The 15595-nt window shown below is 41.5% G+C and overlaps 1 protein-coding gene across 3 annotated transcripts in view; it reads right to left on the bottom strand.

Annotated features, from left to right (window-relative positions):
• Positions 1-15452, bottom strand: part of nek7 (NIMA-related kinase 7) — a 60939-nt gene extending 45487 nt beyond the window's left edge. Inside the window, exons 1-2 of one of the 3 annotated variants that reach the window (XM_019346798.2) lie at positions 15164-15450; positions 4032-4242 (exon numbers count right to left, since the gene is read on the bottom strand). The gene's annotated coding sequence lies outside the window, so the exon portion shown is untranslated. Of the gene's footprint in view, positions 1-4031; positions 4243-15163 lie in introns of all 3 variants that reach the window. The other 2 variants (XM_025899329.1, XM_003455641.5) reach the window with 2 other exon arrangements.
• Between the last annotated feature and the right edge of the window lie 143 nt (positions 15453-15595).

Raw genomic sequence — 15595 nt, 5'->3', positions numbered from 1 at the left:
AGGACAGAAAAATAATATTAAAAAAAGGAAATTAAGACAAAGAACTGCGCGATGGTCCGCCGAGACGCTACGAAGGCCGGTGATCCATAATGTGGCTTGCTAACTATTTATAGTCACGCTTTGTATTTTTCACCTTCAGATTTTTATAGCCTCATGATTATTTCACTGCAGAAGTAAATAGCACAGCACGGTGAGCCTGGGCTTCATGTGAGGCCTAATCTGATTTATTTCCCCACAATTCGGCGCTCTGCCTTACACGTACAATTCACTTACTACAGCCTCTACACAACACACTTTCATCTGACCTTCTGTGACCCAGTAATCCCATTAACAACGCGGGACTCTCCTCTGTCTTCCTGTTTGTTTGTGCGTCTCCCGGCGCACGCACACCTGTGCATTTGTATACCCACGGATCTCGTTTTCATTTTCCACCACTGTCTAAAGATGTTCACCATTGAGGAAAGAGCTCAAGCACAAGCAGGTGTCAGCCACTCTCCTCCTCTTTATCCATGTCCCTTGCTCTTCTCCTCCTCCCCACCTCCTCCCCTTCGTGCTCCGTCGCTCCTGTGTGCTTTGCACACGAGTTGGCACGCGGCTAAAAGCCCAGGCCACCTCTCTGCTCCATTGTCCTACCCACTCTGCAGCGGTACTGACGGCGAGGGACCCTTTGTTGCCAGTCTGTCACTTCAGCAGGTGCCTTACAGTAAGAGGCAGGAGGCAGCCAGCCATCCAGCCTGCACGGCTTCGTTAGCACAGAGCACCGTTTGATGTGCTCATTTCATCAGCCGGAGACGGCAGCGAGGAGGATGCTAATAATCACTTGAGAAACAAATACATTCCACTCAGGCTTGTAGAAGATAAACTCCAATTTCAATGATAAAAGGAGAATGACAGACATTCATGCTACCAACAGAAAAAGAAACTGCCCCCACACGCACACGCGCGCACACACACACGCACACGCGCGCACACACACACACACACACACACACACACACACACACACACACACACACACACCTATTCTAAAGTAAAACCAATTCATACTGTCAATCACTGAGAATAAACAAGGTATATTGACAAATTGCTGACTGTGTAAAGAAAGACAAAACCGTGTGGGCAAAGTATGCAAAAACAGAGCTGCATTTAAGACAGCTGTGTGATCCCTCAGAACCAGCTCAGTGTGTCAGGGAGCAGGCTGTGTGAAGGAGAGAACCCCCCAGGCGTTCAGCACAGGGGACCCTGGGGGTTTAGGCTATGCTCGCGCACGCTCACTACACTCACAGCCTTTCAAAACGCTGCACCACCATCACACCTCAGTTAAAATCACTTAGAAACTGAACGCATAACGTGTGAAAGGAAATCAAGAGCATTTCATTTAGACTGGTTTGTCTATCTTCAAGTCATGCCAAAGACTGCATTTCCCCTCATATCACTGCATCAAGAACAGTCTAATTATGGGTATATTTCCAAGTGTGACTGGTAAACAATTGGAGAATTATAACTTTTTGAGTGCCGTTTAAAGTTAAAAACACTCATGTAGCCGGATTGTAGCCAAGTAATAGAAACCGTTATCTGTTTGAGAACACGCATATTTAAGAACACGGCTCTTTACCACCAGGAAGTTACGCTGTGGTTTTTAACGTCACCTCTGAGTTAATGTCAATTTTGTGACTCTGGATCTGAACTAAAATGCAAAAGTCTCACAAAGTGACCAGAGGAAAGTAAAAATGACCGCGTTTCCTCAAAGGAGTCTGGTGGTTGTAGAAATAAATGTCTAAATAAAAATGTCTTACAGTCTAGTTTCCATTAATTAATGTAATTTAAACAGCAGGTTAACATGTGACTTGGGTCACAGCAGGGGGCGGGGCTGTGCACGAATCAATACTCGCTTTATGTAACACAACATCAAGATTTGTTTTTATAAGTGACACTGACTAATCTGAATATCCATTAACTTTTTAAATTTGCATATCAAACCTGACTCCATAATCTCACAGAGATCTCACATATATATTATTAGAAATGCAAAAAGCATTTAACCCTTTAAGACCTACCATAGAACCAAGTCCGCCAGAGCTTATATTATATTTTTACATGCTGTGGAGCCATTTTTGGGAGTATTTCAAGTTGCTATACATCAATACAACCATTATAGCCCAAATTTTAATAATATGTCTGCATTAAGTGCATAGTAATTACACAAATTGCAAAAAAGTGCAATAAACTACAAAAAAATTGAAAATCGTTTTTGTTTTTTTAACATATATTTCTAGTTAGAGGAATTTAAGAGGCTTATCCCTCAAAACTGTAAATACAAAAAAGTTGCACAAACTAGTTTCCCACCTCAGGAAATTTATTTGAAGTGTCTTCATAGTTTTACTTTTGAAATACACCAATTTTTATATACTGCAGGAAAAACGAAAATAAATATTATAGTGCAAATTTGCAAAAAAGCAGCATATGCATCAAAATAAACTATTTCCAGCAGTGCAATTTGAGTTCTAAGCATCCCAGAAACGACACAGAAAGTCATAAAGTCAAAGATAACTTTTAAAAACACTAGTATAGGCTCTGAGGCCCTGACAGTAAAAAAAACTACATTTCCGCGAAAATGACGTCACTTCCGGTTTCGGGCAGGTAATGGCGGACATGCGAAAGTTCGCGCTGACGTCTATTCCAACGTAGGAAGTGTTATGAACAGCTGATCGGATCGGCAAAGCGTGTTTCTGGAATATTATGTTTTTGTTGCTGCAAGCGCTTTTTATGCAGTTTTTGCAAAGCTATATGTGGAAGAAAACCGTGACCTAGGACAAGCTGATGGCATAAGATGTAAGTACAACTTATCCGGTTTCATATGCAAAAAAAATTATTGCGCTAGCTTACGTGGTTGCAGTGATAGAGGGATTTAAAAATAGATACGCAAATCGTAGCGGGGGCGCTACGCTCGGCTCTAAAGGGTTAATCCATGAAACAATGGATGGAGAACAGATTTTTTTGTTGCCGTTACTGTTCTTAAAAGCACACCCTCACTTCATGTGCACTAAAATATCCACACCCAGAGTTGCAGACCACAGTAAGGTGAAGATCCCGAGGCTTTAGGCTGCATTAGTCCCTTGTGGCAACAACTCCTGGTCTTTCACAATGAAGAACAGAGCATTGCGCAGCAGAGCAGAGCTTCCTGGCCTCCAGGACCAATGAGGGCTTTGTTTGTTAGCCATGTCACTGACTGACCACCAAATTAGCTGCATCACCTCTGGCACCAGGATATTGGATGCGACATTCTGTTCCACGGGGCTGTGGCTGTGTTTGTCTGCCAGACCACGGGGCCTACATTAAAAAATAAAGAAATGAAAACACAACGGGGGCAAACGAGGGAATTTCACATTTTAAAAAAAAAATTAAACAAGGGAATACCGTGCTAACTACTGCTATGTGCTAAATCATAAGAATCGATGGGACCAATTAATCAGGATTATATGTGTTTATCAGTGTTTATCAGTTCCTTTTAATCGGTGCACCCTGCATTAACAATGACCAAATATAACTCAGGTCAATGGAAACTGTGCACAACTTTATCAAATAAAAGCATTTTCTACTCCTTTGTTAAACAGCTTAAACCTGCTTAGGCCCATCTAGTTTGTTTCTTAGTCATTTGAGTCGAAGATGATCACAAGCAACAGAACTGGCAAATATACTGGTTTTAATAAGATACCAGTATCTAGCTTTGACAGAGTCGAGTGTTCCTCATGACAGCTGTGTTTCCTTTGGCCGAATCTCTTAATCAAGCATAACACAAAGCTTCTTTCAGGCAGCGACAGTAAACGTGGACAGTTAATCACGCTTTATGTTCATTACACTTTCAGCTTCTAGCAATTACAACAAAACAGCTGAAACAGAGTCCTATTCTTAATCCATTTTACAAAGATGCAGTTGTTTGGTTTTGCTTTACAGTTCAGCATCAGTGAGGCCCTAAATCATATTTAACATGTGTGAGCAGCCCTGTGACCAAATAATAAAATGACTTTTACCTTTCAGTCCGCCACCGTCTGGTTCTTAGATGACAAAGCTCGACTCTGTGAGCTGGAGATGGGGACTGTCATCGTTTTCCTCATCTAAGAACTAAACTTTAGCAGAAAACATCTGGAGTCCACTTTGCCCATCACACAAAAACCAGCAGCCTCTCTTATTCCCTCAACGCAGGCTTTTTCCCTTTCACTTGCATAGTTTGATGCAGTTACCCTGTGTAAGCAAAGAAGTTTGTCTAAGAGGAAATGACAAGCACAAGATGTCCAAATCATTAGTAATGTGAGAGGAGCAGTTCCCAGGCATGTCTCATTACATAGTTGACTGCTAAGAGCTCATGTTTGGGACTTTTCTGGGCCCAGGCCTTCTTCCATGCTCTGCATCAGCATCTGTTCTCCACAGTTTGTAATGGAAACATCTAAGACCCTGAACCCACAACAACCTTTACTCAATCCTGGCGCTCGATGAGGAAAGAAAGAGATACACAAACACAAACTGTGGTTCACTCAACACATTAATGTCATAAACGTAATCTCGTGCAAACAGATGCAGAAAAAAAAAGAAAATGAATATGAAGCTGGAAGCCTACACCGAGCACGCAGTAACAGTGGGCCAAGGAAACACGGCTCCACAAAAATCAAGCTTTGGTCTGGCTGCGGTTCGATTTCAGCCCGCTGTGGCTTCTGCGGTGGGTTCTGCAATCTTTAACCAGATCCAGAGCGCCGCTGCTGCTCAATCAGAGGTCAAATACTGCTCTGTTGCTTCACGAGCATGTGAGTGCTCTGTTATCAAGCTGCCAGGGAGGGAGACTCTTTAAGCTGAAGCTGTTTCTACCAGCTCAACAGCTCAAAGAAGGTTTTCCCAAAGCTTCTGAATATGACGATTATAAACTGTGTGATGATTAAAAATGGGGCTGCAGTTAGAAAACCAGGTTTAACTCAGTCGCAGCCGTGTCAACAAGTTGGCACAGAAAATAAATCTGAATAAATCAAACTATATATTATAAAAGCAACACCACATTTCTGCTCGGGTATATCTCAAAATAAAATATGTTTGCTTTCATTTCTCTCCTCACAACTTCTCCATTACATGCAAGTATTTTAGGGAAGACATGTATGTTCGGTCCTTTTTTAATGCAGCAATGCAATCAAGTAAAACAAGCCTGGTAAAGCCATTTGTCTCATGTTGTGAGCAGGCCGCAGTACACAGACTGTAGTGGTCAAAAACTCCCAATTTTGGTCCCGATATCATATAAAAACATAAACGTGCACATGAGAATAAAACATGCACAGAAGCATAACTACACACACAAACATTTCAATGTTTATTTTTATTCCTAAGGCACTCGTCCTTCTTTGCATGAGCGCATTACCTGGCACGCCGACAGAGCATCGCTGTATGTGAGTATGTGTAAGGATCTGACGATCGGAGAATACCGTTACCCCTAAGGGGTCGCACCTCTCTCCGTTCTCGCCCTCCTCCCTTATCCCTCCTCTCTAGTCTGTGCCTGAAGGGATTTCCCTTTTCAGTTCATGAGAGATGTCAGACCTGTTCCACCATCCCTCACACAGAGGCTGGACTGTGCCCTATATTTACCCAGCATCTGTAAAACTCCACAAATCAGCCTCATTTCTAGAAATCAAAGCCAAGCGGAGCTTAACAGAATGACAGCTGAATCAAAACGCCCTCGACTCGTCTTCATACAACAAATGTATCCGATTACTTTTCACACCGAGCGTCACACGCAGGAGTTATGAACTGTTGCACACGAAACCATTGTGTGGGAGATTAAATTAGGAATTCCACTCACCATTAATTACTAGCCAGTAGAGCTGTGCCCTATCACACTGCAACATAAATATATGTAATGTGATCTTTAACATTTCTAAAACTGAGTGCGTATTTTTGGATTATTTGATGAACATCACCGCGTGGTCCTGTCCAGGATGACAGTTACACAAAGCCTGACAAAGGTTACTTTATTCTAACATTTCAAATTATTATTGAATGTACTGCGAGTGCTTTCATTCATGTGTTTTCATTGCACAAACACAACCACAGGCACACAGCTCCAGGTCTTGGAGGTCTTTCAGATATCACTCTGGTCACTTTAACATTAGGCTGGAACAGCTGCTTTTCAAGGTTGAACACATAGACTGTACTGTATTTTCCGCACTATAAGGTGCACTTAAAACCCTTTAATTTTCTCAAAAATCAACAGTGCGCCTTATGTATGAATTCTGGTTGTGCTTACTGACCTCGAACCGATTTTATGTGGTACACGGCGCCCAAACATCTGTCAAAAATGTTTTAGTACGACTTTGCTAAGCTATGAAGCCGCACGGCTTGATGGATTGTTGGAGATTTACGGCTGCCGTAGTCATGAGCCTCGCGGAGTAATCTGGGTCCTAAACTCCGTCAGCTTCAGGTCCCAAAGTCAAACGAACACTGCGGCATCACTGAGAGTTAAAAACTGTCTAAATTCTTTCATCTTTAATAAAATGATCAGCGTTGCTGCTTTACCAGGTGTAACAATTAAGTTTAACATCCAGGCATCCATGAAAACAGGATTTATTACATTTAACGGAGTTAGAAGTTAGCAGGAAGTTAGCTCGCTAGCTTCCACCTAAACATGATATAGCATGTTCTGACTGAGAGATTTCTGAAACATTCAAACGTACAGCTCTGCTATCACTTCCAACATAAATGAAGACAGAAAACTAAACAGCAGTGACGTTTGTAGGGTTACTGAAGTTGGGCTAGCTGCTATATAATGATGTGCTACGTGATCGCTAGCGACACAGCTATGTTAGCATAACATAAACACAGTGAAGCTGGAGGATGAACGCTAACTTTTTTCCACTCGATGAAAGTTAACGTGAGGGTTCCCGATGGTTAGGGACAAATGCAATCGCATGGCAGGATGCTGTAAACGGACCAAACTTCAGTCAGGAGAACAACTGAGATAATCCATCCACAATACGAGGTTAGTCATTAATATACTGCAACAACATGGGAATAGAGCAGCTGCAGGAGAATTCAACATTAATGAATCAATGATACGGAAGTGGAGGAAGCAAGAAGAATGAGTTGAGTATAGTTTGACTTATCTGACTGCTTTGTTTTGCTTAATAACATAATCTTATAATATAAGCTTATAATATGGTGCGCCTTATGGTCCGAAAAATACAGTACATAAAAGATGGGTGCGACATCTGGGCTGCTAATGCAATCAAGCTTTGTTAGCAAGCTAAAAGTATAAATTGCGTAGGTGTTTAGCAGACCTGGCACAATCTTTCACTCTTTTGCATGTAGTATATTGTATATTTTACCTCGAAGTATCATAGAGGAACCACATTCAGGTTTATTTATATCAGAATAGAGTTGACAATATTCAGAAAATGAAAATGTCAGTTACCGATATTTGCATAGAAAGACTGAAGCAAGAGGGGAAAAAAGGGAGAGACAGAAAGAGAGAAGATCCCCAACAGGGGTTGAAAGCAGCTAAATCAGATAGGTCTTTCCTGCCTCTTTCTTTCACACATTACAATATTAATATTAATGAGACTTCCTGTTTTTCCCACCTGTTTTTTTCTCCCTCAGATGATTTGAACATAAAAAAACTTAAAAAGCGCAAATTCCAGGAGTTGCGTATCACAGTTTGACCTGGAGCCACACAGCAGACACCAACCATGACAGACTCGCTGTTCAAAGCACGCGGGAGCTGCTTTCATCAGGGTATCCTGGTGGGTTTTTTTACAGTTTGACACCACCAGCCCATGCCATCTGCCTTTTTCTAAAATCACAACTTCAAGATGAGCTTTCTGCTTGTGTGTTGTTTTAAGGTGGGCTTCACAACCAAGGCCCAGCGTCACGCAAGCTTTTCCTGCTATGCTGCTTGCTGGCTGCTGTTTACAGCCAAGCCTCGCAGTGTGGTGCAATGTTAAATATTCACTGTTAAACTGTCAAGCCAGAACTGCTTGGGAACCCAGCCAGGCACTCACAGTTCAGCAGCATCGGATTCTCCTCTTCTTCAAACATAACCAAACCAAATCAATCACTCTGTTTGCAGCCAAACCAAAAATCAGATCACGCTACCTCCCTCCTCCTGCCACACGCCTACTTCCTGATAGCCTCGGACTACAGGGACCACTTTATTCAGCCCTTTTCCTCCATTTATAAGTACACACATATTCTTTATCATAAATACTAAACACATATAAATTAACACTCATCGTTTGTACTTGAAAGACCCCGTACTCTAGGCCCGAGTAAGCCTCTGCTGTCTCCCGATGTCTGCCATCAGACATCTGTAAAATATTTTATTTGATGCCCCAATACCACACTGGCAAAGGTCTCTCATCCTTGACTTGGCAGGACTTCTGACAGAGCCAGCCGGCAGCGCCACGCAGGCCTAACTCCTGCTGCTACAGCTTCCTGCTGCTCTGAGGGAGTCAGGCTGCGAGCCTCCCAGACTGTGGGCCAGGCAGGGCAGGAAGGAGGAGACTGAGGCGAGGCCCCAGGTAGAAAGGACTCCCAGGAGAGGTAAAGCAAGAACAAGAGGACAGAGTTGAGTCCTTTCCAGTTAAGATGTGTAGCACTGCTGGCTTAATCAGCCTGTTAAAGTGACGACACACTGACAGAAGTTAGCTTACTCAGACATGCCTGCGAATCAGGTTGCTTTTTGAGGGGAGGATAAACGCATAGGACTTGTTGTGGTTTAACAACCCTCATGAAGTGAAACCACCATGCCTTAAATGTGTACTTCTCACCGTCATTAAGAGCAGGGTCTCTGTGTGTGCATGCACTCTGACCGATCACGTCTGAATGTGCACCCGAGTCGATTGTCTGCACCAAGTCAGACCCGGTAACATTTGTCAACATGGCACAAGTCTGACAGCATGCTGTTACACAGTGGCACGCCAAACATTGTACCTTTATATCTTTCCTGTATCTCGAGTTGCTCAACATACTCAAAGCCACAGTTGTTTTGAAGAACGCCATAAAAATTCTTTGAGCAAGAAAAGAAAAAACTGTCTTGGCACAAAATCTCACTTCCAGACTTTGTCTCACGGTCTCAGTCTGCCCAGATTAATCTCACTGAAGCCACAAAACTGCTCCTTTATGAAAAAATTACCTTGACTTTGACCAACCGAACACCAGTATTAAGCTATGATTTCTTATCCATTCGTTTATCACATGAGTCGCTTCTCACTCTGAGAGAATCATGTGATAAATGAATGGATAACAAATCCTCTCAAATGGTGTTATTAAAATAATAAGTAACAACAGGCTCAGAGTAAATACTATGAAAAGCCATCAAACCAACATGTTCGGACGCCCGCAACTTGATGAGGATTAACGGAAGAGGCTTAGGAGTCACACAGGCCAAGGTCAGAGAGAGCGTCTGAAATGAGAAGCAGTAATATGGGACAAATCGAAGAAATGGGTGATGTGGAAGTGGAAAGAGAGACAAAGGGGCTTAAGGGCAGGTTTGGCAGCAGGAGTTAAGGGGACCTTTTCATTACGACTCCTCTTCCTTCTCGATGCCCTCAGGCACCGACCACAGCCTCTAAGCCCCGAGCCAAACTGAGAGACCAGGGAGACCACGGAGGACTGCAGTGAGTCAGGGTACAAACACAGAGGGAGGGGAGGAGGGGAGGAAGAAAGATGTCTCCCACATGTAAATGAAGCGTCATGAAACAGAGAGATTCAAATAAAAGAGTATGGTTTTACCCTTTTTTCATTTTAGCTACGATCCAAGTGATTAATGTCACTTACCTATATTTATCTATACCTAATTACTACAAGCCTACATGTTCAACATGTACCACCTGACCATGATAAAATAAGCATACATTACATTACAAGTTGTAAATAATATAACAGCTTTATAGAAGTTTGTATACAACTCCACTCATTAGAAATACTCTGATGGTGGTCCCAGCGTTCTAACAGAGCACAAAGACACATTTCTAAAATAGGGCTGTGCGATATGACCAAAATCTCACATCCCGATATCAGACATTTATCGTCCCAACAAGGATATATATCACAAAAATTTTACATTTTCTGTAAATTCTGTGAATCTCGGGCAACTCGAAGAGGGCGTCACGTGATTCTGTTTATTTTGAAAAATCTCAACAGGATCTTCAGCTTTATTGTGAAAGGTTTATGTGAAAAATAAACAAGCGGACGGCGGAGCCACGCGATGGTTTTACTGTCGTTGTTGCTAACGACAACGCATAAAAACAGTCGCTTGTCCGTCCGTAGTGTGGTTATATTAAATATAAGAGAGAACTTTAAGAAATTAATTCTATAGCGACCGTCAAAACCATGACAAAATATCGCCGTAAACAGTTTATTTTGCGACACCATGAAACAAACGATAGCGTGATATGAAACGATAGACGTTTTCATATCGTCATCCGATATATATCGTTATATCGAACAGCCCTATTTCTGACCCAGAATGCAACGGGTCACAGCAATTTCCTTTTAGGAGATAGTCTTGCTGCTCTGAAGATATCATGGTAATGGGGTAGTATCAGCATTTGAATGGGGCACTGACTTCCTTTCTTTTGGAGCAGTGAACACAGTGCAAATCAAGGCATATCTACTTTATGGTTGATTACAACGATAAAAAAAAAAAAAAAAAAAAAAAAGTTCCCTAAAATGAATCCTGCAGTTTTATCTCTGACGTCACTACAAAAGGAAAAAAAAACTAACTGTAAAAAAAAGAACAAAGACTGCAAGAGAGCAAAAAAATGTCCCCAGATTTTCACACTAAAAAGGGGAAGGGTAAAACAGACAATCTGTCAAAACAAAATGTTCTAATACAAATTTCCTCTCTTCGGCAGCAAATCCCGTGTGAAACATTAAGGCTTATCTGTGGTGAGGTTGGAACAAATGCCCACAGCACACTCAGCATGCAACACACACACAAAAATCCTCCTCTTTCTGTTCATAAGTGCAAATTCATTCTGCTTTTGTCTCATCTCATGACAAATGCATACTGTCACTGTCACTGATGTGCTGTTTACTGTGGCATATAGCATCTTGTAATTATTCTGTGGAAGTGAATTTGTATCCTGAGGGATTTGTATTTTTGTGTGTGGATAATCAAAAGCGATAGAGAGGGAGAGGGGACAACTGCAGAGTGATCAGCGATAAAAATCAGACGGTGCTGCTTGAGAACCATCTTTACAGCACAGTTCACAATATGCCAACATGGCTTTGGTACTTCAGTCATACATACACTGACTTAACCTGCAGGCTAAGCCCTGATCAATAGTGGATTGTACAGGCCTATGCTTAGATTTTGGTGGTATTGTAAAACAAATGAGTAATAATGCAATAATGCATTATTGTACTACTGTAATATATCTAGGTGTATAGTATAACCAACATATAGATATTGTGAAAACACCTGTTCGTCTACTTAATATCTGCAGTTCACTGCATGAGCAGCTAGTCTACAAACATCTAAACAGAGTGTTAAAATGCAAAAGTGCTGTCAGTAACTGATCCTGCACAACTTAATTTGGCAAAACTGTGCAAAATGAAAGCAGAGTGTACAATGTGAGACACGCTTATCTCCTACAGCAGCTTTATTAAAAAGCAATTTCCAAATCAAAACTGCTAACTGTGCTGTTCTTTGAATGAAATTATTCTGAGTCTTCATTTAAAGCTCTGTGCAGATTAACATTATTTTAAAGCAGGTCTTGTTTAACTTTCTCAATGTACACTAAAAAAAATATTTACATAACTGCACCATTTAGTTACTTAATTACTTTAATAGAGTGGTTATATAAAAACACAGTTCTTTCATAAAGGGTTTCAGAGACGGAGGCTGTTTAAAAAAAAGAGAACAGCAAAGATGTGAATCAACCCTTCTTCTCATTTCAATGATACTCCTCGGTCCTAGCATTAGCTGACCCACGGGCACTGAAAGCATTTCATAAACTTTGAATGAGGTCCTAGGTCAGTAATTTTTGTGCTTGCATGTCTTTGTGGTGGGTTTCCCCCAGAGCACTACAGAACCCAATGAGAAAAGGCATCAGTGCCACAGTGAAATTGAGAACTTTCACGTGACGCAAGGAGCTGCGAGGCATCCACCAAGGATATTTGAATACTTGAAACATCAGCGACCCCTGATAACAAAGGGGGGAGATGGATATGAAAAATATTGACAAGCAGGCAATTTAAGGAGTGTGAAGCTTGCTCACACATCCCACTCTCACTGCCAAAGAACCTATTTTAAACTCTAAGCCTGGAAATGAAAGACTCAATTCTGAAATGCTCTTTTAAAAAAAGAAATATTAACCATTATAATATATTTCTATTTTTAATGTGCAAATAATCTCAAAACCTGAACAACAGAGTCACCTATACAGTGATCTGCTACTTTTGCCAGTTTTTTTTCTGCACAATGCTTGGCCAAGGTCTTTGACATCATGCAAAAGACAGCGTTTAATGTAGCTCGAAATGGCCTCGGGAAGCATCTTCCTTCAAATATGCTCTGTGAAAGAAAAGAAAAGAGCCAACATTTTTTTTGTTCTCTGTGAAAACCCAAAGGCAAGATGACTGTTAAAAGTGGTCAGATGACAAATGTCTCATCTGATCTTTAATCCAGGAGGGGGGGCGGCTTCAGGGCTAAAACAGGAAACTCACACAAGATTGAGCTATTTGGTAAATTCCACTGTGCTAAATCACCGCTGCAGTGCTGCACATTTCTCCACACCGATGAATGGCATTTCAGTCCTCGCTCTGAATGTCGTGCTGCTATCAGACAATGTGTATGTATGTGACCCCGGGCGCCATCAAATATCTGTGCTTCTAAAACAAAACTTTATTTCTTCAATTAATGGCATCATCAATGTCTCTTACAATAAATAATGGCTTAAACAATTTCTAACATGAACAATTTTCAGTTTCTACTTTCCCCGAGTTGCCATTCAATAAGACTTTTATTAAATCCAAACAACAGAACGGGGCTAAACAGCCAAGTTTTGCCAGAGCCTGTCAAAAGTAATCCACCTCTCATCAGCTCAAATTCAAAGTGGGATGTTACTGGCAGAAATCCCTCATCACAGAGACTGATGCAAACATTTGGCAGCCATTTTCTGATCATCCGGTTCATGACACATTCCTTGATAGTCAACTTCACAGAGCCAGCCAGTGTTCATCTCAATCACCTGATGACGCTGGCAGACTCGAGCCTGTTGTCTGACGATAATCGGATGTGGCAACAGAGAAGTGAGTAATAATTGGGTCAACAAGGTATGTCAGCTCCCACTAACTCTGGTTTGAATCATCTCTCTGCAGCGTAGCCAAACGTGATAGTATGACGCCTGAAATATTTGGCTGTGATAGGCAGCGACAGCAACGTGGCACGGGATACTGCTTTCAACCTACATCTGACCCCGAGATGATTAGGCTTAGCGGAGATGAAGCCGCCCACATACCTGTGCAGAGAAATCCGGTGGTATTTGTTTTGTTTGTTGTGCCTTTGGCTTGTATTTACTCCTTTTTTTCCCCCAACTTGTTTTTCTACTCATGCCATTGTTATTATAATTTGTATTTTTAATATTATTATGTTCAAAATTAAAGATGAGAAATTACAAAGTTCCAACAAAACTGTGGACGCCATGAGTGTGTAAAGGTTTTGCAATAACTACTCTGACTCACAACAAAGGAAGTAAAACGAGAAAGGCCTGATCTCTGATTTATTTTTTATTTGAATAAATTACTTCTTTATAACGACTTGCAGCTCTCTTCCAAACAAACCTCGTCTACCAAGTGTATAGTTTTTATTGTGTTTGGCAGCGTGGAACAAAAAGACAGCTGGAAGCGCGTATGCCTTTTCCAAAAATTACTAAAAGGTTAAGAAACAAGTGTTTTGTAATACGCCTTTACATGTTTTCCTAGATTAAAAAAAAGAAAATGCAGAGGTGGGTTTGTTTTTTGAACTTCCATATAATAACATATTTGCAATTTGTCTGACAGCTACTTTGGCTTGAGTTTAATAACACAATCCCACATATGACAACTAAAAGAAACTAAACTAAGGCAGATTCACTTCAAATTTTTCATTTTTTATTAAATTTATAAAAAGAGCATTATTTTTTCCCCATTATCAGTGATAATTGTAAGATAAATCAATTTAGATTTTGATCTATAAAACATCAGAACACAGTAATTTCATCAGTGTTATTGAATCTAAACCTCAAAATTATTTACTTGACTTCATTTTTTTTTTTCCTCTATCAAAATATCTCTTGGTTGTTTTAAATTTTAGTCTCCACACATAAAAAAAAAAATTGCCATCCACGGGAAAATTACAGTAGGGATGCATGTAAACTACTGGGTTTATATTTACAGAGCATGGGTGCCAAGCAGAGGTTCGTGGAAGGCATCCACTCCATATCCAACCCTGCTTTGGCCCTGCTGCAGTCATGTTCATGGATGTTATACTACTCGACTAGGAATTCCTCCACAAATGTCCTTACTGACAGCTGAGACTTCAGATCCAAAGTAGAGTAAGCAATGTTGACAGACACGTTGCACATCACGATTGACACATTACACAAAATAAGTCTTTGACATAAAAAAATACCTTCACATCATAAACTACTGACAACCAAGGATGTAAAGAAAGGCTGTAAAGACATCACCGAGGCTGTGTGATTACTACTGTTTGAAAGCTGTTGTGTACTACGTGTAACATGACTGTAACATTGTAGCAACAAGTGTCCACTGTCATGTTGGCACCGCAGGATTAGCCGCTTTAGCACTTTAGCACAAAGCCGTTTTGCGCACATTGTAATATAAACGTACAAAGCAGCTGGAAGCGTTTACTGACACCTTCAACTGTCCAGTTTTATAGAGATAAAGTCCGCAAAGCGACATGCTAGGAAGCTAACAAGCTAGCCTAGCTAGCGAACTTCACAAAACTTCTTCAAATGAGCGACAAAGTTGTGTCTGAAGGGCAACTGGTGGCTACTACGAACTTTTTAAAAAGTCTGTCACTTTCCGAAGAAGTTAAAGCGCAAAGAGCAGCAGCTTACGAGGAGTTCATTAGCAGTAGCTGAGTTTCAAAAAGTTCACTATCAGCTAACGCCGTGTCAGTTCTTACCAGGAAGTGGGAGACTGTTGCTAAGCTATTCCTTCTTCACGCTGAGGCTTTTTCCTGATGGTTATGGCGGTTGTCTTTGTTTTGACTTTCCCTTTCTTTCCAAGGTCGCTGCGAGAAGTGGACTCGGCGGGCCTCTGTTCCTGCGTGGCACCGTGACTGAGCTGGAAAGTTGTCTCGCAGAGAGCGCCTGTGCCGCACAGCCAGGCGAGATGTGTACGTGTTTTCGGACAGACTCTCCACTACTAGGCCCCCCTCATCACCACAATGCTGACCCGTGTGACTGTAATGTAAACAACCCAGCATTCCCGGAGCGCAGGGGAGGGGCGAGTGTCAAAGAGCGAAGGGAAACTGTCAAATACCGCGAGATTCAAAGGAGCGACTTCGAATCACCACCTCGCGCTGTCTTTACACTGAAGCGTGTTATTTACGGAC

Source organism: Oreochromis niloticus, linkage group LG17 (assembly GCF_001858045.2).
Source record: "Oreochromis niloticus isolate F11D_XX linkage group LG17, O_niloticus_UMD_NMBU, whole genome shotgun sequence".
NCBI classification, from domain to species: domain Eukaryota; kingdom Metazoa; phylum Chordata; class Actinopteri; order Cichliformes; family Cichlidae; genus Oreochromis; species Oreochromis niloticus.
This window is presented reverse-complemented; position numbering and strand designations above follow the sequence as displayed.